Below are 26,480 nucleotides of genomic sequence, written 5' to 3'. Positions count from 1 at the left end.
TCACAATCATCACATCTATCACAATCATCATCATATCTATCGCAATCACAATCATCATCATATCTATCGCAATCACAATCATCATCATATCTATACTAATATAATACAATAATAATAATATGCCATTTAGCAGACACTTTTATCCAAAGCGACTTACAGTCATGTGCGCATACATTTTTACGTATGGGTGGTCCCGGGGATCGAACCCACTACCCTGGCGTTACAAGCGCCATGCTCTACCAATTGAGCTACAGAGGACAACATATCTATCACAATCACTATCACAATCATCATCATATCTATCACAATCATCATCGTCACTAAGGTTAAAGACCTCTTCATCATTTTGATAATCTTCACCCTCAACACGACCCCCGTCTGACCCAACCTCCCCTCGCTCTTTACTATAGTATAGACTACTGACAGTGAGGACCTCTACTATAGTATAGACTACTGACAGTGAGGACCTCTACTATAGTATAGACTACTGACAGTGAGGACCTCTCTCTACTATAGTATAGACTACTGACAGTGAGGACCTCTCTCTCTACTATAGTATAGACTACTGACAGTGAGGACCTCTCTCTCTACTATAGTATAGACTACTGACAGTGAGGACCTCTACTATAGTATAGACTACTGACAGTGAGGACCTCTCTCTTTACTATAGTATAGACTACTGACAGTGAGGACCTCTCTCTTTACTATAGTATAGACTACTGACAGTGAGGACCTCGCTCTTTACTATAGTATAGACTACTGACAGTGAGGACCTCTACTATAGTATAGACTACTGACAGTGAGGACCTCTCTCTTTACTATAGTATAGACTACTGACAGTGAGGACCTCTCTCTCTACTATAGTATAGACTACTGACAGTGAGGACCTCTCTCTCTACTATAGTATAGACTACTGACAGTGAGGACCTCTCTCTCTACTATAATATAGACTACTGACAGTGAGGACCTCTCTACTATAGTATAGACTACTGACAGTGAGGACCTCTCTCTTTACTATAATATAGAATACTGACAGTGAGGACCTCTCTCTTTACTATAGTATAGACTACTGACAGTGAGGACCTCTCTCTACTATAGTATAGACTACAGAGAGTCAGGACCTCTCTACTATAGTATAGACTACTGACAGTGAGGACCTCTCTCTTTACAATAGTATAGACTACTGACAGTGAGGACCTCTCTCTACTATAGTATAGACTACTGACAGTGAGGACCTCTCTTTACTATAGTATAGACTACTGACCGTGAGGACCTCTCTCTTTACTATAGTATAGACTACTGACAGTGAGGACCTCTCTACTATAGTATAGACTACTGACAGTGAGGACCTCTCTCTTTACTATAGTATAGACTACTGACAGTGAGGACATCTCTCTACTATAGTATAGACTACTGACAGTGAGGACCTCTCTCTTTACTATAGTATAGACTACTGACAATGAGGACCTCTCTCTTTACTATAGTATAGACTACTGACAGTGAGGACCTCTCTACTATAGTATAGACTACTGACAGTGAGGACCTCTCTCTACTATAGTATAGACTACTGACAGTGAGGACCTCTACTATAGTATAGACTACTGACAGTGAGGACCTCTCTCTTTACTATAGTATAGACTACTGACAGTGAGGACCTCTCTCTCTACTATAGTATAGACTACTGACAGTGAGGACCTCTACTATAGTATAGACTACTGACAGTGAGGACCTCTCTCTTTACTATAGTATAGACTACTGACAGTGAAGACCTCTCTCTTTACTATAGTATAGACTACTGACAGTGAGGACCTCTCTCTTTACTATAGTATAGACTACTGACAGTGAAGACCTCTCTCTTTACTATAGTATAGACTACTGACAGTGAGGACCTCTCTACTATAGTATAGACTACTGACAGTGAGGACCTCTCTCTACTATAGTATAGACTACTGACAGTGAGGACCTCTCTCTTTACTATAGTATAGACTACTGACAGTGAGGACCTCTCTACTATAGTATAGACTACTGACAGTGAGGACCTCTCTCTCTACTATAGTATAGACTACTGACAGTGAGGACCTCTCTCTTTACTATAGTATAGACTACTGACAGTGAGGACCTCTCTCTCTACTATAGTATAGACTACTGACAGTGAGGACCTCTCTCTCTACTATAGTATAGACTACTGACAGTGAGGACCTCTCTCTTTACTATAGTATAGACTACTGACAGTGAGGACCTCTCTCTTTACTATAGTATAGACTACTGACAGTGAAGACCTCTCTCTTTACTATAGTATAGACTACTGACAGTGAGGACCTCTCTCTTTACTATAGTATAGACTACTGACAGTGAAGACCTCTCTCTTTACTATAGTATAGACTACTGACAGTGAGGACCTCTCTCTTTACTATAGTATAGACTACTGACAGTGAGGACCTCTCTCTACTATAGTATAGACTACTGACAGTGAGGACCTCTCCACTATAGTATAGACTACTGACAGTGAGGACCTCTCTCTTTACTATAGTATAGACTACTGACAGTGAAGACCTCTCTCTTTACTATAGTATAGACTACTGACAGTGAGGACCTCTCTCTTTACTATAGTATAGACTACTGACAGTGAGGACCTCTCTCTACTATAGTATAGACTACTGACAGTGAGGACCTCTCCACTATAGTATAGACTACTGACAGTTAGGACCTCTCTCTTTACTATAGTATAGACTACTGACAGTGAGGACCTCTCTCTCTACTATAGTATAGAATACTGACAGTGAGGACCTCTCTCTTTACTATAGTATAGACTACTGACAGTGAAGACCTCTCTCTTTACTATAGTATAGACTACTGACAGTGAGGACCTCTCTCTACTATATTATAGACTACTGACAGTGAGGACCTCTACTATAGTATAGACTACTGACAGTGAGGACCTCTCTCTTTACTATAGTATAGACTACTGACAGTGAGGACCTCTCTCTCTACTATAGTATAGACTACTGACAGTGAGGACCTCTTTACTATAGTATAGACTACTGACAGTGAGGACCTCTCTCTTTACTATAGTATAGACTACTGACAGTGAGGACCTCTCTCTTTACTATAGTATAGACTACTGACAGTGAGGACCTCTCTCTTTACTATAGTATAGACTACTGACAGTAAGGATCTCTCTCTCTACTATAATATAGACTACTGACAGTGAGGACCTCTACTATAGTATAGACTACTGACAGTGAGGACCTCTCTCTACTATAGTATAGACTACTGACAGTGAGGACCTCTCTCTTTACTATAGTATAGACTACTGACATTGAGGACCTCTCTCTTTACTATAGTATAGACTACTGACATTGAGGACCTCTCTCTTTACTATAGTATAGACTACTGACAGTAAGGATCCCTCTCTTTACTATAGTATAGACTACTGACAGTGAGGACCTCTCTCTCTACTATAGTATAGACTACTGACAGTGAGGACCTCTCTTTCTACTATAGTATAGACTACTGACAGTGAGAACCTCTCTCTTTACTATAGTATAGACTACTGACAGTGAGGACCTCTCTCTTTACTATAATATAGACTACTGACAGTGAGGACCTCTCTCTACTATAGTATAGACTACTGACAGTGAGGACCTCTCTCTTTACTATAGTATAGACTACTGACAGTGAGGACCTCTCTCTTTACTATAGTATAGACTACTGACAGTGAGGACCTTTCTCTCTACTATAGTATAGACTACTGACAGTGAGGACTTCTCCACTATAGTATAGACTACTGACAGTGAGGACATCTCTACTATAGTATAGACTACTGACAGTAAGGATCTCTCTCTTTACTATAGTATAGACTACTGACAGTGAGGACGTCTCTCTTTACTATAGTATAGACTACTGACCGTGAGGACCTCTCTCTTTACTATAGTATAGACTACTGACAGTGAGGACCTCTCTCTCTACTATAGTATAGAATACTGACAGTGAGGACCTCTCTCTTTACTATAGTATAGACTACTGACAGTGAAGACCTCTCTCTTTACTATAGTATAGACTACTGACAGTGAGGACCTCTCTCTACTATAGTATAGACTACTGACAGTGAGGACCTCTCTCTACTATAGTATAGACTACTGACAGTGAGGACCTCTCTCTTTACTATAGTATAGACTACTGACAGTGAGGACCTCTCTCTCTACTATAGTATAGACTACTGACAGTGAAGACCTCTCTCTTTACTATAGTATAGACTACTGACAGTGAGGACCTCTCTCTTTACTATAGTATAGACTACTGACAGTGAGGACCTCTCTCTCTACTATAGTATAGACTACTGACAGTGAGGACCTCTCTCTTTACTATAGTATAGACTACTGCCAGTGAGGACCTCTACTATAGTATAGACTACTGACAGTGAGGGCCTCTCTCTCTACTATAGTATAGACTACTGACAGTGAGGACCTCTACTATATTATAGACTACTGACAGTGAGGACCTCTACTATAGTATAGACTACTGACAGTGAGGACCGCTCTCTACTATAGTATAGACTACTGACAGTGAGGACCTCTCTCTTTACTATAGTATAGACTACTGACAGTGAGGACCTCTCTCTCTACTATAATATAGACTACTGACAGTGAGGACCTCTCTCTTTATTATAGTATAGACTACTGACAGTGAGGACCTATCTCTTTACTATAGTATAGACTACTGACAGTAAGGATCTCTCTCTCTACTATAATATAGACTACTGACAGTGAGGACCTCTCTCTCTACTATAGTATAGACTACTGACAGTGAGGACCTCTCTCTACTATAGTATAGACTACTGACAGTGAGGACCTCTCTCTTTACTATAGTATAGACTACTGACAGTGAGGACCTCTCTCTCTACTATAGTATAGACTACTGACAGTGAGGACCTCTCTCTTTACTATAGTATAGACTACTGACAGTGAGGACCTCTCTCTTTACTATAGTATAGACTACTGACAGTAAGGATCTCTCTCTTTACTATAGTATAGACTACTGACAGTGAAGACCTCTCTCTTTACTATAGTATAGACTACTGACAGTGAGGACCTCTCTCTCTACTATAGTATAGACTACTGACAGTGAGGACCTCTCTCTCTACTATAGTATAGACTACTGACAGTGAGGACCTCTCTCTCTACTATAGTATAGACTACTGACAGTGAGGACCTCTACTATAGTATAGACTACTGACAGTGAGGACCTCTACTATAGTATAGACTACTGACAGTGAGGACCTCTCTCTCTACTATAGTATAGACTACTGACAGTGAGGACCTCTACTATAGTATAGACTACTGACAGTGAGGACCTCTCTCTTTACTATAGTATAGACTACTGACAGTGAGGACCTCTCTCTCTACTATAGTATAGACTACTGACAGTGAGGACCTCTCTCTTTACTATAGTATAGACTACTGACAGTGAGGACCTCTCTCTTTACTATAGTATAGACTACTGACAGTGAGGACCTCTCTCTTTACTATAGTATAGACTACTGACAGTGAGGACCTCTCTCTTTACTATAGTATAGACTACTGACAGTAAGGATCTCTCTCTCTACTATAATATAGACTACTGACAGTGAGGACCTCTACTATAGTATAGACTACTGACAGTGAGGACCTCTCTCTACTATAGTATAGACTACTGACAGTGAGGACCTCTCTCTCTACTATAGTATAGACTACTGACAGTGAGGACCTCTCTCTTTACTATTGTATAGACTACTGACAGTGAGGACCTCTCTCTTTACTATAGTATAGACTACTGACAGTGAGGACCTCTCTCTTTACTATAGTATAGACTACTGACAGTGAGGACCTCTCTCTTTACTATAGTATAGACTACTGACAGTGAGGACCTCTCTCTTTACTATAGTATAGACTACTGACAGTGAGGACCTCTCTCTTTACTATAGTATAGACTACTGACAGTAAGGATCTCTCTCTCTACTATAATATAGACTACTGACAGTGAGGACCTCTACTATAGTATAGACTACTGACAGTGAGGACCTCTCTCTACTATAGTATAGACTACTGACAGTGAGGACCTCTCTCTCTACTATAGTATAGACTACTGACAGTGAGGACCTCTCTCTTTACTATTGTATAGACTACTGACAGTGAGGACCTCTCTCTTTACTATAGTATAGACTACTGACAGTGAGGACCTCTCTCTTTACTATAGTATAGACTACTGACAGTGAGGACCTCTCTCTTTACTATAGTATAGACTACTGACAGTAAGGATCTCTCTCTTTACTATAGTATAGACTACTGACAGTGAGGACCTCTCTCTCTACTATAGTATAGACTACTGACAGTGAGGACCTCTCTCTTTACTATAGTATAGACTACTGACAGTGAGGACCTCTTTCTACTATAGTATAGACTACTGACAGTGAGGACCTCTCTCTTTACTATAGTATAGACTACTGACAGTGAGGACCTCTCTCTTTACTATAATATAGACTACTGACAGTGAGGACCTCTCTCTACTATAGTATAGACTACTGACAGTGAAGACCTCTCTCTTTACTATAGTATAGACTACTGACAGTGAGGACCTCTCTCTTTACTATAGTATAGACTACTGACAGTGAGGACCTCTCTCTTTACTATAGTATAGACTACTGACAGTGAGGACCTCTCTCTCCACTATAGTATAGACTACTGACAGTGAGGACCTCTCTCTTTACTATAGTATAGACTACTGACAGTGAGGACCTCTCTCTCTACTATAGTATAGAATACTGACAGTGAGGACCTCTCTCTTTACTATAGTATAGACTACTGACAGTGAAGACCTCTCTCTTTACTATAGTATAGACTACTGACAGTGAGGACCTCTCTCTACTATAGTATAGACTACTGACAGTGAGGACCTCTACTATAGTATAGACTACTGACAGTGAGGACCTCTCTCTTTACTATAGTATAGACTACTGACAGTGAGGACCTCTCTCTCTACTATAGTATAGACTACTGACAGTGAGGACCTCTCTCTTTACTATAGTAAAGACTACTGACAGTGAGGACCTCTCTCTTTACTATAGTATAGACTACTGACAGTGAGGACCTCTCTCTTTACTATAGTATAGACTACTGACAGTGAGGACCTCTCTCTTTACTATAGTATAGACTACTGACAGTAAGGATCTCTCTCTCTACTATAATATAGACTACTGACAGTGAGGACCTCTACTATAGTATAGACTACTGACAGTGAGGACCTCTCTCTACTATAGTATAGACTACTGACAGTGAGGACCTCTCTCTTTACTATAGTATAGACTACTGACAGTGAGGACCTCTCTCTTTACTATAGTATAGACTACTGACATTGAGGACCTCTCTCTTTACTATAGTATAGACTACTGACAGTGAGGACCTCTCTCTTTACTATAGTATAGACTACTGACAGTAAGGATCCCTCTCTTTACTATAGTATAGACTACTGACAGTGAGGACCTCTCTCTCTACTATAGTATAGACTACTGACAGTGAGGACCTCTCTCTTTACTATAGTATAGACTACTGACAGTGAGGACCTCTCTTTCTACTATAGTATAGACTACTGACAGTGAGAACCTCTCTCTTTACTATAGTATAGACTACTGACAGTGAGGACCTCTCTCTTTACTATAATATAGACTACTGACAGTGAGGACCTCTCTCTACTATAGTATAGACTACTGACAGTGAGGACCTCTCTCTTTACTATAGTATAGACTACTGACAGTGAGGACCTCTCTCTTTACTATAGTATAGACTACTGACAGTGAGGACCTTTCTCTCTACTATAGTATAGACTACTGACAGTGAGGTCTTCTCCACTATAGTATAGACTACTGACAGTGAGGACCTCTCTACTATAGTATAGACTACTGACAGTAAGGATCTCTCTCTTTACTATAGTATAGACTACTGACCGTGAGGACCTCTCTCTTTACTATAGTATAGACTACTGACAGTGAGGACCTCTCTCTCTACTATAGTATAGAATACTGACAGTGAGGACCTCTCTCTTTACTATAGTATAGACTACTGACAGTGAGGACCTCTCTCTACTATAGTATAGACTACTGACAGTGAGGACCTCTCTCTACTATAGTATAGACTACTGACAGTGAGGACCTCTCTCTTTACTATAGTATAGACTACTGACAGTGAGGACCTCTCTCTCTACTATAGTATAGACTACTGACAGTGAAGACCTCTCTCTTTACTATAGTATAGACTACTGACAGTGAGGACCTCTCTTTACTATAGTATAGACTACTGACAGTGAGGACCTCTCTCTCTACTATAGTATAGACTACTGACAGTGAGGACCTCTCTCTTTACTATAGTATAGACTACTGACAGTGAGGACCTCTACTATAGTATAGACTACTGACAGTGAGGGCCTCTCTCTCTACTATAGTATAGACTACTGACAGTGAGGACCTCTACTATATTATAGACTACTGACAGTGAGGACCTCTACTATAGTATAGACTACTGACAGTGAGGACCGCTCTCTACTATAGTATAGACTACTGACAGTGAGGACCTCTCTCTTTACTATAGTATAGACTACTGACAGTGAGGACCTCTCTCTCTACTATAATATAGACTACTGACAGTGAGGACCTCTCTCTTTATTATAGTATAGACTACTGACAGTGAGGACCTATCTCTTTACTATAGTATAGACTACTGACAGTAAGGATCTCTCTCTCTACTATAATATAGACTACTGACAGTGAGGACCTCTCTCTCTACTATAGTATAGACTACTGACAGTGAGGACCTCTCTCTCTACTATAGTATAGACTACTGACAGTGAGGACCTCTCTCTTTACTATAGTATAGACTACTGACAGTGAGGACCTCTCTCTCTACTATAGTATAGACTACTGACAGTGAGGACCTCTCTCTTTACTATAGTATAGACTACTGACAGTGAGGACCTCTCTCTTTACTATAGTATAGACTACTGACAGTAAGGATCTCTCTCTTTACTATAGTATAGACTACTGACAGTGAAGACCTCTCTCTTTACTATAGTATAGACTACTGACAGTGAGGACCTCTCTCTTTACTATAGTATAGACTACTGACAGTGAGGACCTCTCTCTCTACTATAGTATAGACTACTGACAGTGAGGACCTCTCTCTCTACTATAGTATAGACTACTGACAGTGAGGACCTCTACTATAGTATAGACTACTGACAGTGAGGACCTCTACTATAGTATAGACTACTGACAGTGAGGACCTCTCTCTCTACTATAGTATAGACTACTGACAGTGAGGACCTCTACTATAGTATAGACTACTGACAGTGAGGACCTCTCTCTTTACTATAGTATAGACTACTGACAGTGAGGACCTCTCTCTCTACTATAGTATAGACTACTGACAGTGAGGACCTCTCTCTTTACTATAGTATAGACTACTGACAGTGAGGACCTCTCTCTTTACTATAGTATAGACTACTGACAGTGAGGACCTCTCTCTTTACTATAGTATAGACTACTGACAGTGAGGACCTCTCTCTTTACTATAGTATAGACTACTGACAGTGAGGACCTCTCTCTTTACTATAGTATAGACTACTGACAGTAAGGATCTCTCTCTCTACTATAATATAGACTACTGACAGTGAGGACCTCTACTATAGTATAGACTACTGACAGTGAGGACCTCTCTCTACTATAGTATAGACTACTGACAGTGAGGACCTCTCTCTCTACTATAGTATAGACTACTGACAGTGAGGACCTCTCTCTTTACTATTGTATAGACTACTGACAGTGAGGACCTCTCTCTTTACTATAGTATAGACTACTGACAGTGAGGACCTCTCTCTTTACTATAGTATAGACTACTGACAGTGAGGACCTCTCTCTTTACTATAGTATAGACTACTGACAGTAAGGATCTCTCTCTTTACTATAGTATAGACTACTGACAGTGAGGACCTCTCTCTCTACTATAGTATAGACTACTGACAGTGAGGACCTCTCTCTTTACTATAGTATAGACTACTGACAGTGAGGACCTCTTTCTACTATAGTATAGACTACTGACAGTGAGGACCTCTCTCTTTACTATAGTATAGACTACTGACAGTGAGGACCTCTCTCTTTACTATAATATAGACTACTGACAGTGAGGACCTCTCTCTACTATAGTATAGACTACTGACAGTGAAGACCTCTCTCTTTACTATAGTATAGACTACTGACAGTGAGGACCTCTCTCTTTACTATAGTATAGACTACTGACAGTGAGGACCTCTCTCTTTACTATAGTATAGACTACTGACAGTGAGGACCTCCCTCTCTACTATAGTATAGACTACTGACAGTGAGGACCTCTCTCTTTACTATAGTATAGACTACTGACAGTGAGGACCTCTCTCTCTACTATAGTATAGACTACTGACAGTGAGGACCTCTCCACTATAGTATAGACTACTGACAGTGAAGACCTCTCTCTTTACTATAGTATAGACTACTGACAGTGAGGACCTCTCTCTTTACTATAGTATAGACTACTGACAGTGAAGACCTCTCTCTTTACTATAGTATAGACTACTGACAGTGAGGACCTCTCTCTTTACTATAGTATAGACTACTGACAGTGAGGACCTCTCCACTATAGTATAGACTACTGACAGTGAGGACCTCTCTCTCTACTATAGTATAGACTACTGACAGTGAGGACCTCTCTCTCTACTATAGTATAGACTACTGACAGTGAGGACCTCTCCACTATAGTATAGACTACTGACAGTGAAGACCTCTCTCTTTACTATAGTATAGACTACTGACAGTGAGGACCTCTCTCTTTACTATAGTATAGACTACTGACAGTGAAGACCTCTCTCTTTACTATAGTATAGACTACTGACAGTGAGGACCTCTCTCTTTACTATAGTATAGACTACTGACAGTGAGGACCTCTCCACTATAGTATAGACTACTGACAGTGAGGACCTCTCTCTTTACTATAGTATAGACTACTGACAGTGAGGACCTCTACTATAGTATAGACTACTGACAGTGAAGACCTCTCTCTTTACTATAGTATAGACTACTGACAGTGAGGACCTCTCTCTTTACTATAGTATAGACTACTGACAGTGAAGACCTCTCTCTTTACTATAGTATAGACTACTGACAGTGAGGACCTCTCTCTTTACTATAGTATAGACTACTGACAGTGAAGACCTCTCTCTTTACTATAGTATAGACTACTGACAGTGAGGACCTCTCTCTTTACTATAGTATAGACTACTGACAGTGAGGACCTCTCTCTCTACTATAGTATAGACTACTGACAGTGAGGACCTCTCTCTCTACTATAGTATAGACTACTGACAGTGAAGACCTCTCTACTATAGTATAGACTACTGACAGTGAGGACGTCTCTCTTTACTATAGTATAGACTACTGACAGTGAGGACCTCTCTCTTTACTATAGTATAGACTACTGACAGTGAGGACCTCTCTCTTTACTATAGTATAGACTACTGACAGTGAGGACCTCTCTACTATAGTATAGACTACTGACAGTGAAGACCTCTCTCTTTACTATAGTATAGACTACTGACAGTGAGGACCTCTCTCTCTACTATAGTATAGACTACTGACAGTGAGGACCTCTCTCTCTACTATAGTATAGACTACTGACAGTGAGGACCTCTCTTTACTATAGTATAGACTACTGACAGTGAGGACCTCTACTATAGTATAGACTACTGACAGTGAGGACCTCTCTCTTTACTATAGTATAGACTACTGACAGTGAGGACCTCTCTCTCTACTATAGTATAGACTACTGACAGTGAGGACCTCTCTCTCTACTATAGTATAGACTACTGACAGTGAAGACCTCTCTACTATAGTATAGACTACTGACAGTGAGGACCTCTCTCTTTACTATAGTATAGACTACTGACAGTGAGGACCTCTCTACTATAGTATAGACTACTGACAGTGAGGACCTCTACTATAGTATAGACTACTGACAGTGAGGACCTCTCTCTTTACTATAGTATAGACTACTGACAGTGAGGACCTCTCTCTTTACTATAGTATAGACTACTGACAGTGAGGACCTCTCTCTTTACTATAGTATAGACTACTGACAGTGAGGACCTCTCTCTTTACTATAGTATAGACTACTGACAGTGAGGACCTCTCTACTATAGTATAGACTACTGACAGTGAGGACCTCTACTATAGTATAGACTACTGACAGTGAGGACCTCTCTCTTTACTATAGTATAGACTACTGACAGTGAGGACCTCTCTCTTTACTATAGTATAGACTACTGACAGTGAGGACCTCTCTCTACTATAGTATAGACTACTGACAGTGAGGACCTCTCTCTCTACTATAGTATAGACTACTGACAGTGAGGACCTCTCTCTACTATAGTATAGACTACTGACAGTGAGGACCTCTCTCTACTATAGTATAGACTACTGACAGTGAGGACCTCTCTCTCTACTATAGTATAGACTACTGACAGTGAGGACCTCTCTCTACTATAGTATAGACTACTGACAGTGAGGACCTCTCTCTTTACTATAGTATAGACTACTGACAGTGAGGACCTCTACTATAGTATAGACTACTCACAGTGAGAACCTCGTCCTTGCAGAAGCTAAGCGCCTCAGCCTGTTTGCTGGGGGGGAAGGCAGCGCTGAAGGCCTGGCAGGCAGCAGAGGCAGCAGGGGGATAGCTGTCACACTGAGACAGCAGCCAGTGGCCCATCACACTCTTCAGGTAGGGGGCTAGACTACGACGCACCTGGGGTTATACAGGGATCAATGGGTTATTCAAGTGTGTGTGTCTGTCCGTCCGTCTTGCTGTCTGTGTGTCTTTTGGGCTTTCTGTCTCTCACCTTCAGGACCAGCTGTTCAAACGCCTGCTGGGTTGCCTCTCTCACACGCCGGTCGTGGTCCTGGAATCAACAACATAATCAGTCATGGGTTCAAGTCCCACAACGATCACATACGATATGCAAAGACTTGAGACCCCCAAGTGTAGCAGCTCACTAAGACTCACCACTGATATCTTGCAGTAGATCCTGGGCCAGTAAGGTAAAACTCCTTTAACTACCTCTGAGTCCCGCTCCTGACACATAGCTCCAAACTCCTGCACTGCCTGTAGAGAAAACCATTATATTATAACACATAGCTCCAAACTCCTGCACTGCCTGTAAAGGAAAAACTGAGAAAAATGTGAGAGCCTCCGGGACAGGGCGTGTGTGTGTGTGTGTGTGTGTGTGTGTTAGAGTGTATGTTTGCGTGCGTGCGTGCATCCGTGTACTAGCCCTCGAACATTCTTCTCCCAAGGGAATGGAAGCGACTGGCACCCTATTCTGTGTGATTTCAGCTTTTGGTACTCTCTCCTCTCTCTATTACCCTTTACAGACAGTCTTAACCGTATGTTGCCGGCAACAACAAAAAAAATCTACCAATGTTTTATGGAGCCCAATTCATATAGTCCAATTTTTACCACATTCTAGCTCGGATTAGCCCTTTATATCTCCCATGCCGGCTAGTGTAGGAGTGGGAGTAGACGTGGGCCAATGTGCTGCCTAGTGTAGGAGTGGGAGTAGACGTGGGCCAATGTGCTGGCTAGTGTAGGAGTGGGAGTAGACGTGGACCAATGTGCCGGCAAGTGTGGGAGTAGACGTGGACCAATGTGCTGGTTAGTGTAGGAGTAGACGTGGGCCAATGTGCTGGTTAGTGTAGGAGTAGACGTGGACCAATGTGCCGGCAAGTTTAGGAGTGGGAGTAGACGTGGACCAATGTGCCGGCAAGTTTAGGAGTGGGAGTAGACTTGGACCAATGTGCCGGCAAGTTTAGGAGTGGGAGTAGACGTGGGCCAATGTGCCGGCTAGTGTAGGAGTAGACGTGGACCAATGTGCCGGCAAGTTTAGGAGTGGGAGTAGACGTGGACCAATGTGCCGGCTAGTGTAGGAGTAGACGTGGACCAATGTGCCGGCAAGTTTAGGAGTGGGAGTAGACGTGGGCCAATGTGCCGGCTAGTGTAGGAGTAGACGTGGACCAATGTGCCGGCAAGTTTAGGAGTGGGAGTAGACGTGGGCCAATGTGCCGGCTAGTGTAGGAGTAGACGTGGGCCAATGTGCCGGCAAGTGTGGGAGTAGACGTGGGCCAATGTGCCGGCAAGTTTAGGAGTGGGAGTAGACGTGGACCAATGTGCCGGCAAGTTTAGGAGTGGGAGTAGACTTGGACCAATGTGCCGGCAAGTTTAGGAGTGGGAGTAGACGTGGACCAATGTGCTGGTTAGTGTAGGAGTGGGAGTAGACGTGGACCAATGTGCTGGTTAGTGTAGGAGTGGGAGTAGACGTGGGCCAATGTGCTGGCTAGTGTAGGAGTGGGAGTAGACGTGGGCCAATGTGCTGGCAAGTTTAGGAGTGGGAGTAGACGTGGGCCAATGTGCTGGCTAGTGTAGGAGTGGGAGTAGACATGGGCCAAGGTGCTGGCTAGTGTAGGAGTGGGAGTAGACGTGGGCCAAGGTGCTGGCAAGTTTAGGAGTGGGAGTACATTTACATTTACATTTACGTCATTTAGCAGACGCTCTTATCCAGAGCGACTTACAGTTAGTGAATACATATATATATATATATATATATATATATATATATATATATATATATATATATATATATATATATTTAATTTTTTTCATACTGGCCCCCCGTGGGAATCAAACCCACAACCCTGCCGTTGCAAACGCCATGCTCTATCAACTGAGCTACATCCCTGCCAGCCATTCCCTCCCCTACCCTGGACGACGCTGGGCCAATTGTGCGCCGCCCATGAGTCTCCCAGTCGCGGCCGGCTGCGACAGAGCCTGGATTCGAACCAGGATCTCTAGTGGCACAGCTAGCACTGTGATGCAGTGCCTTAGACCACTGCGCCACTGAGTAGACGTGGGCCAATGTGCTGGCTAGTGTAGGAGTGGGAGTAGACGTGGGCCAAGGTGCTGGCTAGTGTAGGAGTGGGAGTAGACTTGGACCAATGTGCCGGCAAGTTTAGGAGTGGGAGTAGACTTGGACCAATGTGCCGGCAAGTTTAGGAGTGGGAGTAGACGTGGGCCAATGTGCTGGCAAGTTTAGGAGTGGGAGTAGACGTGGGCCAATGTGCTGGCTAGTGTAGGAGTGGGAGTAGACTTGGACCAATGTGCCGGCAAGTTTAGGAGTGGGAGTAGACTTGGACCAATGTGCCGGCAAGTTTAGGAGTGGGAGTAGACTTGGACCAATGTGCCGGCAAGTTTAGGAGTGGGAGTAGACTTGGACCAATGTGCCGGCAAGTTTAGGAGTGGGAGTAGACGTGGGCCAATGTGCTGGCAAGTTTAGGAGTGGGAGTAGACGTGGGCCAATGTGCTGGCAAGTTTAGGAGTGGGAGTAGACGTGGGCCAATGTGCTGGCTAGTGTAGGAGTGGGAGTAGACGTGGACCAATGTGCTGGTTAGTGTAGGAGTGGGAGTAGACGTGGACCAATGTGCTGGTTAGTGTAGGAGTGGGAGTAGACGTGGACCAATGTGCTGGTTAGTGTAGGAGTGGGAGTAGACGTGGGCCAATGTGCTGGCTAGTGTAGGAGTGGGAGTAGACATGGGCCAAGGTGCTGGCTAGTGTAGGAGTGGGAGTAGACATGGGCCAAGGTGCTGGCTAGTGTAGGAGTGGGAGTAGACGTGGACCAATGTGCTGCCTAGTGTAGGAGTGGGAGTAGACATGGGCCAAGGTGCTGGCTAGTGTAGGAGTGGGAGTAGACGTGGACCAATGTGCTGGCTAGTGTAGGAGTGGGAGTAGACGTGGACCAATGTCAAGGAAGCGAGTTTGTGTTGATACAGGACTCACCGCCCCCCATCTACGGTCAACCAATCATGCCAATGTGGAGCCCTCCGCATCGTTAAAAAAATTTGGGAGGCGCACATCGTTACCATACGAAGGTTGATTTGGCCTCCGCAAAGCTGTATATCTATTTCCTTCTCTCTCTCTCTCTCTCTAAGATCTTACCTTCAGTTTGGTGACGGTGTCTCTCTTGGATAGTTTCCTCAACACCAGGCGGAAGTCAGCGTCAACCAGGTTGTCAATCTCCTCTGCCCCATGGACAGCAGGCACATAGCCCAGCTCTGTGGTCGCTGTGGTGCCGAACCCCACGAACCCAGGAACGACACCACTCTCCCGGGCCAGCAACTCGGCAGCCCGCCCGCTGCTGGACGGCTGGTGGAGGAGGTTTGGACGAAATGTCAGGTTGTTAGGTAGTTAGTTAGCACATTCACCATAACATTACCATAAGTAACATCGGGTAGCTCGATGACAAACTAGTTAGTTTATTTCTAACTTGCTGGTGAGTTGAATGTATCAAACATGAAATTCTGGAAAGTTATGCTGGCGTGAACTTTGAATTGGCAAGTTAACGTTACATAATGGGTCGGTGCAATCTGGGATCCTTGGGACATCCCAACTCTGACGTTACACCATTGAAGTTGAAATGTAAAACGGTAAGGGTTACGGTAAGGGTTACGGTAAGGGTTAAGGTAAGGGTTACGGTAAGGGTTACGGTAAGGGTTACGGTAAGGGTTAAGGTAAGGGTTAAGGTAAGGGTAGGAGGTTATGGTTTAGGGTAGGGACGTCCCAATGATCCCGGATAGCATCCACCTTGCCTAACGTTTTGTAGCTAGCTAAGCTAACCACACGGATGTCATGGCTAACGTTAGAATAGCGAGATAATGTCTATCTAGCTAAATCAATAGCAGTAGCGAGCTAACTTACCCGAACGTTTCCTTTCGTTCGCTGTTTATTCTTTCCTCCCATTTTGTGTATTAATTTTACAGATGAAGTTAACTTTCAAACATTAGATAGCTTGCGAGCCTAAACCAAAAAGCATGGGGTACAAAAAATGGAAAACACGTCACAACACCTACCCGGAAAAACCCTCAAAATACCGGAAACACGTGATCTCGTCACAACACCTACCCGGAAAAACCCTCAAAATACCGGAAACACGTGATCATAGCACAGCTAGAAGAAGGAGCCAGATGTTTCACCGAATGTGGAAATAGACTCCTGAATATTAGAGGACCACATAAAAACAACAAAAATATGTTTCACCGGATGTATAAATCTGAAGAATTTGGTTGAAGCCGAGTGGCGCAGTGGTCTAATAATCTGCCAATTGTTTTCATGTCATTACATTAAGATATACGTTGGGATCATAGCTGTAGTCAATCAAATTCATGATGTTTAACCCTTTATCATGGTTGGTATGTTGATGGGTTTGTCCAAAATCGTGTGACATAAAACATTACTTTTCTGTCCTTGCATTTATGGCAGTGTAAGTTGTTATATTAAGCATTAATCAGTTAAATTAAACATTGAACTTGAACCCTGTAAAAACCTGACCGTTTTTTTTTGTATAGAGATATCAAAAATGCAGTGTAACTACTGTTACATTTTTTGTCTCCTGATGTTACAGGGTGAAAACAGTTTCATGGGCACACAAAATCCAAAATAATAAATGCGATGGCAAAATTGAATGCTTCACCTTACCTTGATACTTACAAAACCTAAATCGATACTGTTATTAAGTGGTTCTTCGATAATTATGCATAATACTTGTTGGATGTTGGGACTTTTCGGATGCTCATTTAGCGTCCAGCTGATTAGCGATGCATGTTTTCACACATCTTCATCTGATCCAGGAAGGAATTTTCTGAATGACAGTGAAATGTTGAACAGCTGTTCATGCAACAACGGCCCAAGTTCTGGAAAAAAAAAAAAGAGCTGTTTTCAAGGAATGCCCAGAATATTTTGGTGTCTCATTCATTACGCCGGTGAAGACAGTTGTGCCTGGATCCATGTTGGATCTAATATCCCTAGCGGATTGATGTTGACCATCTGTTGTTGTCTGCTTGATTTACAGCAGGGTCTTGTTAGATTTAACAGAAGAAAGCATCAAGGTAATGTTTTCATGTTTTAATATGTTTTTGTGCTGTGGATTGGACACAGAGTGTGCACAATTGTGTTCAAATCAAATTTTATTTGTCACATGAGCCGAAAACAACAGGTGTAGACCTTTACAGTGAATGCTTACTTACAAGCCCTTAACCAACAATGCAGTTTTAAGAAAAATAAGTGTTGAGTAAAAAAGAGAACTAAAAAATAGAAAACAAATCATTAATTTACATTTTCGTCATTTAGTACACGTCCTGGTAATCCGTCTGGCCCCGTAGCCTTGTGAATGTTGACCTGTTTAAAGGTCTTACTCACATCGGCTACGGAGAGCGTGATCAGATAGTCGTCCGGAACAGCTGGTGCTCTCATGCATGCTTCAGTGTTGCTTGCCTCGAAACGAGCATAGAAGTGATTTAGCTCGTCTGGTAGGCTCGCGTCACTGGGCAGCTCGCGGCTGTGCTTCCCTTTGTAGTCTTTAATGGTTTGCAGACGCTGCCACATCCGACGAGCGTCGGAGCCGGTGTAGTACGATTCAATCTTAGTCCTGTATTGACGCTTTGTCAGTTTGATGGTTCATCGGAGGGCATAGTGGGATTTCTTATAAGCGTCCGGGTTAGAGTCCCGCTCCTTGAAAGCGGCAGCTCTACCCTTTAGCTCAGTGCGGATGTTTCCTGTAATCCATGGCTTTTGGTTGGGGTATGTACATACGGTCACTGTGGGGACGACATCATCGATGCACTTATTAATGAAGCCAGTGACTGATGTGGTGTACTCCTCAATGCTATCTGAAGAATCCCGGAACATATTCCAGTCTGTGCTAGCAAAACAGTCCTGTAGCTTAGCATCTGTGTCATCTGACCACTTCTTTATTGACCGAGTCACTGGTGCTTCCTGCTTTAGTTTTTGCATGTAAGCAGGAATCAGGAGGATGGAGTTATGGTCAGATTTGCCAAATGGAGGGTGAGGGAGAGCTTTGTATGCGTCTCTGTGTGTGGAGTAAAGGTGGTCTAGAGTTTTTTCCCCTCTGGTTGCAGAGGTGACATGCTGGTAGAAATGAGGTAAGACGGATTTAAGTTTCCCTGCATTAAAGTCCCCGGCCCCTAGAAGTGCCGCCTCTGGATGAGCGTTTTCCTGTTTGCTTATGGCCTTATACAGCTCGTTGAGTGAGGTCTTAGTGCCAGATCAGTTTGTGCTGGTAAATAGACAGCTACGAAAAATATAGATGAAAACTCTCTTGGTTAATAGTGTGGTCTACAGCTTATCATGAGATACTCTACCTCAGGCGAGCAAAACCTAGAGTCTTCCCTAATATTAGATTTCATGCACCAGCTCTTGTTTACAAATATACACAGACCGCCACCCCTTGTCTTACCAGAGGCAGCTGTTCTATCTTGCCGATGCAGCGTATATCCCGCCAGCTGTATGTTATCCATGTCGTCGTTCAGCCACGACTCGGTGAAACATAAGATATTACAGTTTTTAAATGTCCCGTTGGTGGGATATTCGTGATCGTAGTTTGTCTATTTTGTTATCCAATGATTGTACGTTGACTAATAGGACTGATGGTAGAGGCAGATTACCCACTTGCCGTCGGATCCGATATCTCTGTCTCTTACTCACGCGAATGACGGGGATTTGGGCCTTGTCGGGTATTTGAAGAAAATCCTTTGCGTCTGACTCGTTAAAGAAAAAATCTTTGGCCAGTACGAGGTGAGTAATCGCTGTCCTGATATCCAGAAGCTCTTTTCGGTCGTAAGAGACGGTGGCAGAAACATTATGTACAAAACAAGTTACAAATAACAGGACAAAACACACACACTAGCACAATTGGTTAGGAGCCATAAAACGGCAGCCATCTCCTCCGGCGCCATGGATAGACTATTGCGCAACACCCAACGCTATTCCTATGAATTATTCTGGATAGAATGACAACAAATTACATAGCCCAGTGGGCTAGTGGGCTTATTCACAATATGATCTGATAATGAAATAACATGACAAATACAACATGTTTCACAACCACCTCATGCTGATTCAGTGTCTACAGCCCAGTCCAATAGGACTGCTGCAGCTTCACTCAGATGGAAAATATTACACTGAACTAAAATATAAAATGCAACAATTTCAAATATTTTACTGAGTTACAGTTCATTTAAGGAAATCAGCCAATCTAAATGAATTAATTAGGCCCTAATCTATGGATTTCACATGTCTGGGAATACAGATACAGTGAGGGGAAAAAAAGTATTTGATCCCCTGCTGATTTTGTACGTTTGCCCACTGACAAAGACATGATCAGTCTATAATTTTAATGGTAGGTTTATTTGAACAGTGAGAGACAGAATAACAACAACAAAATCCAGAAAAACGCATGTCAAAAATGTTATGAATTGATTTGCATTTTAATGAGGGAAATAAGTATTTGACCCCTCTGCAAAACATGACTTAGTACTTGGTGGCAAAACCCTTGTTGGCAATCACAGAGGTCAGACGTTTCTTGTAGTTGGCCACCAGGTTTGCACACATCTCAGGAGGGATTTTGTTCCACTCTGCAGATCTTCTCCAAGTCATTAAGGTTTCGAGGCTGATGTTTGGCAACTCGAAACTTCAGCTCCCTCCACAGATTTTCTATGGGATTAAGGTCTGGAGACTGGCTAGGCCACTCCAGGACCTTAATGTGCTTCTTCTTGAGCCACTCCTTTGTTGCCTTGGCCGTGTGTTTTGGGTCATTGTCATGCTGGAATACCCATCCACGACCCATTTTCAATGCCCTGGCAGAGGGAAGGAGGTCCTCACCCAAGATTTGACGGTACATGGCCCCATCCATCGTCCCTTTGATGCAGTGAAGTTGTCCAGTCCCCTTAGCAGAAAAACACCAAAGAGCTCCATTTTGGTCTCATCTGACCACAACACTTTCACCCAGTTCTCCTCTGAATCATTCTGATGTTCATTGGCAAACTTCAGACGGCCCTGTATATGTGCTTTCTTGAGCAGGGGGACCTTGCAGGCGCTGAAGGATTTCAGTCCTTCACGGCGTAGTGTGTTACCAATTGTTTTCTTGGTGACTATGGTCCCAACTGCCTTGAGATCATTGACAAGATCCTCCCGTGTAGTTCTGGGCTGATTCCTCACCGTTTTCATGATCATTGCAACTCCACAAGGTGAGATCTTGCATGGAGCCCCAGGCCGAGGGAGATTGACAGTTATTTTGTGTTTCTTCCATTTGCGAATAATTGCACCAACTGTTGTCACCTTCTCACCAAGCTGCTTGGCGATGGTCTTGTAGCCCATTCCAGCCTTGTGTAGGTCTACAATCTTGTCCCTGACATCCTTGGAGAGCTCTTTGGTCTTGGCCATGGTGGAGAGTTTGGAATCTGATTGATTGATTGCTTCTGTGGACAGGTGTCTTTTATACAGGTAACAAACTGAGATTAGGAGCACTCCCTTTAAGAGTGTGCTCCTAATCTCAGCTCGTTACCTGTATAAAAGACACCTGGGAGCCAGAAATCTTTCTTATTGAGAGGGGGTCAAATACTTATTTCCCTCATTAAAATGCAAATCAATTTATAACATTTTTGACATGCGTTTTTCCGGATTTTGTTGTTGTTATTCTGTCTCTCACTGTTCAAATAAACCTACCATTAAAATTATAGACTGATCATTTCTTTGTCAGTGGGCAAACGTACAAAATCAGCAGGGGATCAAATACTTTTTTTCCCTCACTGTACATTTAATTTTTCCATGTCACCCCGCTCTTCCTCACAATCCACTGGCTTCCAATCGAAGCTCGCATCCACTACAAGGCCATGGTACTTGCCTACGGAACAGGAAGAGGAACTGCCCCCCCCGGCTATGCTCAAACCCTACACCCCAACCTGAGAACTCTGATCTGCCACCTCAGGTCTCTTGGCCCTCCCACCTCAGCTCCCCCTCAGCCAGTCATTTACATTTTCGTCATTTAGCAGACGCTCTTATCCAGAGCGACTTACAAATTGGTGCATTCAACTTATGATAGCCAGTGGGACAACCACCTTTATCCTATCCCAGGTATTCCTTAAAGAGGTGGGGTTTCAAGTGTCTCCGGAAGGTGGTGAGTGACTCCACTGTCCTGGCGTCGTGAGGGAGCTTGTTCCACCATTGGGGTGCCAGAGCAGCGAACAGTTTTGACTGGGCTGAGCGGGAACTGTGCTTCAGCAGAGGTAGGGGAGCTAGCAGGCCAGAGGTGGATGAACGTAGTGCCCTCGTTTGGGTGTAGGGTCTGATCAGAGCCTGAAGGTAAGGAGGTGCCGTTCCCCTCACAGCTCCGTAGGCAAGCACCATGGTCTTGTAGTAGATGCGAGCCTCAACTGGAATGCCAGTGGAGTGTGCGGCAGAGCGGGGTGACGTGAGAGAACTTGGGAAGGTTGAACACCAGACGGGCTGCAGCGTTCTGTATAAGTTGTAGGGTTTAATGGCACAGGCAGGGAGCCCAGCTCTTCTCTGTCCTGGCACCCCAACGGTGGAACCAGCTTCCCCCTGAAGCTAGGAATGTAGAATCCATGCCCATTTTCCAAAATGTACTTTCTAGGCCTGTGATATCTGGTAGTCCCACCTAGCTATCTTAAGATGAACGCACTAACTGTAAGTCGCTCTCCACATAGGCTACAGAAAAATATGTGTACAATTATATAAATTATACAATTGTACAACATTGAGGTCCTTGAAAATTACAATTTAAGAGCTTGAAAAAGTCTCTGAAAGTCCTTGAATTTGACTTGCCAACGTCTGTATGAGCCCTGCTTAAAGGATGTGCAGTCCTATATTATTGTATATGTGGAGTATGGGCCAATTTGTATATATACACTTTTAGTACACATGGGGAACTGCATAAAAAAACCTTTTTTATTTTTGTTTCAAACCATTTTGAAATGTTGATCCAATGTCACAGATTGGCCCCATTTATTTATAGAAGGACCCAAATGCATGCTAGAATGCGCCAATAGGGTCTGGCTGGCTCATGCTTTGCTCTACCCTCTATGCTTAGTTTGCTCCCATTGGAAATGACACAGGTGGACTATCTTGGGTTAGTTCTAAGTATCTTTGATCATAGTTTGGGAACAGCAGAGAGGAAGGGATAACTGGGCCCAAAATCTGTCTTCTCCAGGAAGGTCAGTGAGTGTCGAATTTGGTTAACTGGAAAATGTATGGCTTATTTGCCATGTGTGGCTTATTTGATTGAATATAAGTTTCATAATGCTTTAGTTGTTACGAGTGTACTGATACATACACAAAAATGTATGCACGCATGACTGTAAGTCGCTTTGGATAAAAGCGTCTGCTAAATGGCATATTATTATTATTATTACTGATATAAGTAGGACATGTGACATCCCGGCAACTTTGAGAAAAAATACTAAACCTGAGTTGTGCCCATTGTTCACACGGGTGCTGTATCTGCCCTCTCATTGGCTAGAATGGTCCCACATGATCTTGCCTCCTCCCGACTGCCTTTAATTTTTGAAGACATTTTTTTGGGGAAAAAAGGCAAACTCGGCTCCATCATTCATTGAATCAGATGGCTCATTCATCACAAAACCCACTGATATTGCCAACTACTTTAATGACTTCTTCATTGGCAAGATAAGCAAACTTAAGCATGACATGCCAGCAACAAACGCTGACACTACACATCCAAGTATATCTGATCAAATTAAATATTTCCAAAACTAAAAGCATTGTATTTGGGACAAATCATTCACTAAACCCTAAACCTCAACTACATCTCGTAATGAATAATTTGGAAATTGAGCAAGTTGAGGTGACTAAACTGCTTGGAGTAACCCTGGATTGTAGACTGTCATGGTCAAAACATATTGATACAACAGTAGCTAAGATGGGGAGAAGTCTGTCCATAATAAAGCGCTGCTCTGCCTTCTTAACAACACTATCAACAAGGCAGGTCCTACAGGCCCTAGTTTTGTCGCACCTGGACTACTGTTCAGTAGTGTGGTCAGGGGCCACAAAGAGGGACTTGGGAAATTTGCAGTTGGCTCAGAACAGGGCAGCACCACTGTCCCTTAAAAGTAAACGGAGAGCTAACATTAATGACATGCATGTCAATCTCTCATGGCTCAAAGTGGAGGAGAGATTGACTTCATCACTACTTGTTTTTGTAAGAATTATTGACATGTTGAATGTACCGAGCTGTCTGTTTAAACTACTAGCACATAGCTCAGACACCCATGCATACCCCACAAGACATGCCACCAGAGGTCTCTTCACAGTCCCCAAGTCCAGAACAGACTATGGGAGGCCCACAGTACTACATAGAGCCATGACTACGTGGAATTCTATTCCACATCAGGTAACTGATGACAGCAGTAGAATCACATTTTTAAAAAACAGGTAAAAATACACCTCATGGAACAACGGGGACTGTGAAGAGACACACAAGGGTATAGACAGATGCATACGCACACGTTATAACATTTTGTATTGTAGATACAGTTGAAGTTGGAAGTTTACATACACCTTAGCCAAATACATTTAAACTCAGTTTTTCACAATTCCTGACATTTAATCCTTGTACAAATTCCCTGTTTTAGGTCAGTTAGGATCACCACTTTATTTTAAGAATGTGAAATGTCAGAATAATAGTAGAGAGAATGATTTATTTCAGCTTTTATTTATTTCATCACATTCCCAGTGGGTCATACACTCAATTAGTATTTGGTAGCATTGCCTTTAAATTGTTGAGTCAAACGTTTCGGGTAGCCTTCCACAAGCTTCCCACAATAAGTTGGGTGAATTTTGGCCTGTTTCTCCTGACAGAGCTGGTGTAACTGAGTCAGGTTTGTAGGCCTCCTTGCTCGCACACGCTTTTTCAGTTCAGCCCACACATTTTCTATAGGATTGAGGTCAGGGCTTTGTGATGGCCACTCCAATACCTTGACTTTGTTGTCCTTAAGCCATTTTGCCACAACTTTGGAAGTATGCTTGGGGTCATTGTCCATTTGGAAGACCCATTTGCGACCAAGCTTTAACTTCTTGACTGATGTCTTGAGATGCTGCTTCAATATATCCACATAATTTTCCTTCTTCATGATGATCTATTTTGTGAAGTGCACCAGTCCCTCCTGCAGCAAAGCACCCCCACAGCATGATGCTGCCACCTCCGTGCTTCACGGTTGGGATGGTGTTCTTCTGCTTGCAAGTACCCCCTTTTTCCTCCAAACATAACGATGGTCATTATAGCCAAACAGTTCTATTTTTGTTTCATCAGACCAGAGGACATTTCTCCAAAATGTACGATCTTTGTCCCCATGTGCAGTTGCAAACAGTAGTCTGGCTTTTTTATGGCAGTTTTGGAGCAGTTGCTTCTTCCTTGCTGAGCGGCCTTTCAGGTTATGTCGATATAGAACTCGTTTTACTGTGGATATAGATACTTTTGTACCTGTTTCCTCCAGCATCTTCACAAGGTCCTTTGCTGTTGTTCTGGGATTGATTTGCACTTTTCGCACCAAAGTACGTTCATCTCTAGGAGACAGAACGGGTCTCCTTCCTGAGCGGTATGACGGCTGCGTGGTCCCATGGTGTTTATACTTGCGTACTATTGTTTGTACAGATGAACGTGGTACCTTCAAGCGTTTGGAAATTGCTCCCAAGGATGAACCAGACTTGTGGAGGTCTACAATTTGTTTTCTGAGGTCTTGGCTGATTTCTTTTGATTTTCCCATGATGTCAAGCAAAGAGGCACTGAGTTTGAAGGTAGGCCGAAGCTTCTAAAGCCATGACATAATTTCTGGAATTTTCCAAGCTATTTAAAGGCACAGTCAAGTGTATGTAAACTTAGTGTATGTAAACTTCTGACCCACTGGAATTGTGATACAGTGAATTATAAGTGAAATAATCTGTCTGTAAACAATTGTTGGAAAAATTACTTGTGTCATGCACAAAGTAGATGTCCTAACCGACTTGCTAAAACTATAGTTTGTTAACAAGACATTTGTGAAGTGGTTGAAAAACGAGTTTTAATGACTCCAACCTTAGTGTATGTAAACTTCCGACTTCAACTGTATGTAGCGGTGTAATAATGTTATATGATGTACTGTTTTATCTTTCGTTTTATATGTAATGTAAGTGCTTTAATATATTTGGACCCCAGGAAGAGTAGCTGCTGCCTTGGCTAATGGGGATCCCTAATAAATACAAGGTTTCTTGTGGACAGATGCGCTGATTCCCGAGATTACATTACCTACCTGTGAATGCAGACTTCAAAATGTATATTCAATGTTGTTGCTAGCACTTCCCCCCTCAAAGTGTACAGTCTGGGTTAACTTGGTTGAGTTGACAAAAAACAGGTAAGATGTATGTCAACCTCACTGACTAGGGTCTACCATACGGGTGTCATCCCACATTTACATTTTAGTCATTTAGTAGACGCTCTTATCCAGGCAAGTCCTG

General features: G+C 42.9%; 1 pseudogene across 1 annotated transcript in view; it reads right to left on the bottom strand.

Moving 5' to 3' along the window:
• LOC311122678 (E3 ubiquitin-protein ligase listerin-like) overlaps positions 1 to 16,996 on the bottom strand; it is a 44,922-nt pseudogene extending 27,926 nt beyond the window's left edge. The window contains exons 1-5 of the transcript in view: positions 16,857 to 16,996; positions 16,098 to 16,304; positions 13,116 to 13,214; positions 12,952 to 13,011; positions 12,687 to 12,857 (exon numbers count right to left, since the gene is read on the bottom strand). The product of the transcript in view is annotated as an E3 ubiquitin-protein ligase listerin-like (transcript). The remainder of the gene's footprint in view (positions 1 to 12,686; positions 12,858 to 12,951; positions 13,012 to 13,115; positions 13,215 to 16,097; positions 16,305 to 16,856) is intronic.
• Positions 16,997 to 26,480: the final 9,484 nt, after the last annotated feature.

This window comes from Coregonus lavaretus (genome assembly GCF_964263955.1).
Source record: "Coregonus lavaretus genome assembly, contig: HAP1_SCAFFOLD_2006, whole genome shotgun sequence".
Lineage (NCBI taxonomy): Eukaryota > Metazoa > Chordata > Actinopteri > Salmoniformes > Salmonidae > Coregonus > Coregonus lavaretus.
The sequence above is the reverse complement of the archived record's forward strand: the minus strand, read 5'-3'. Positions and strand labels throughout refer to the sequence as shown.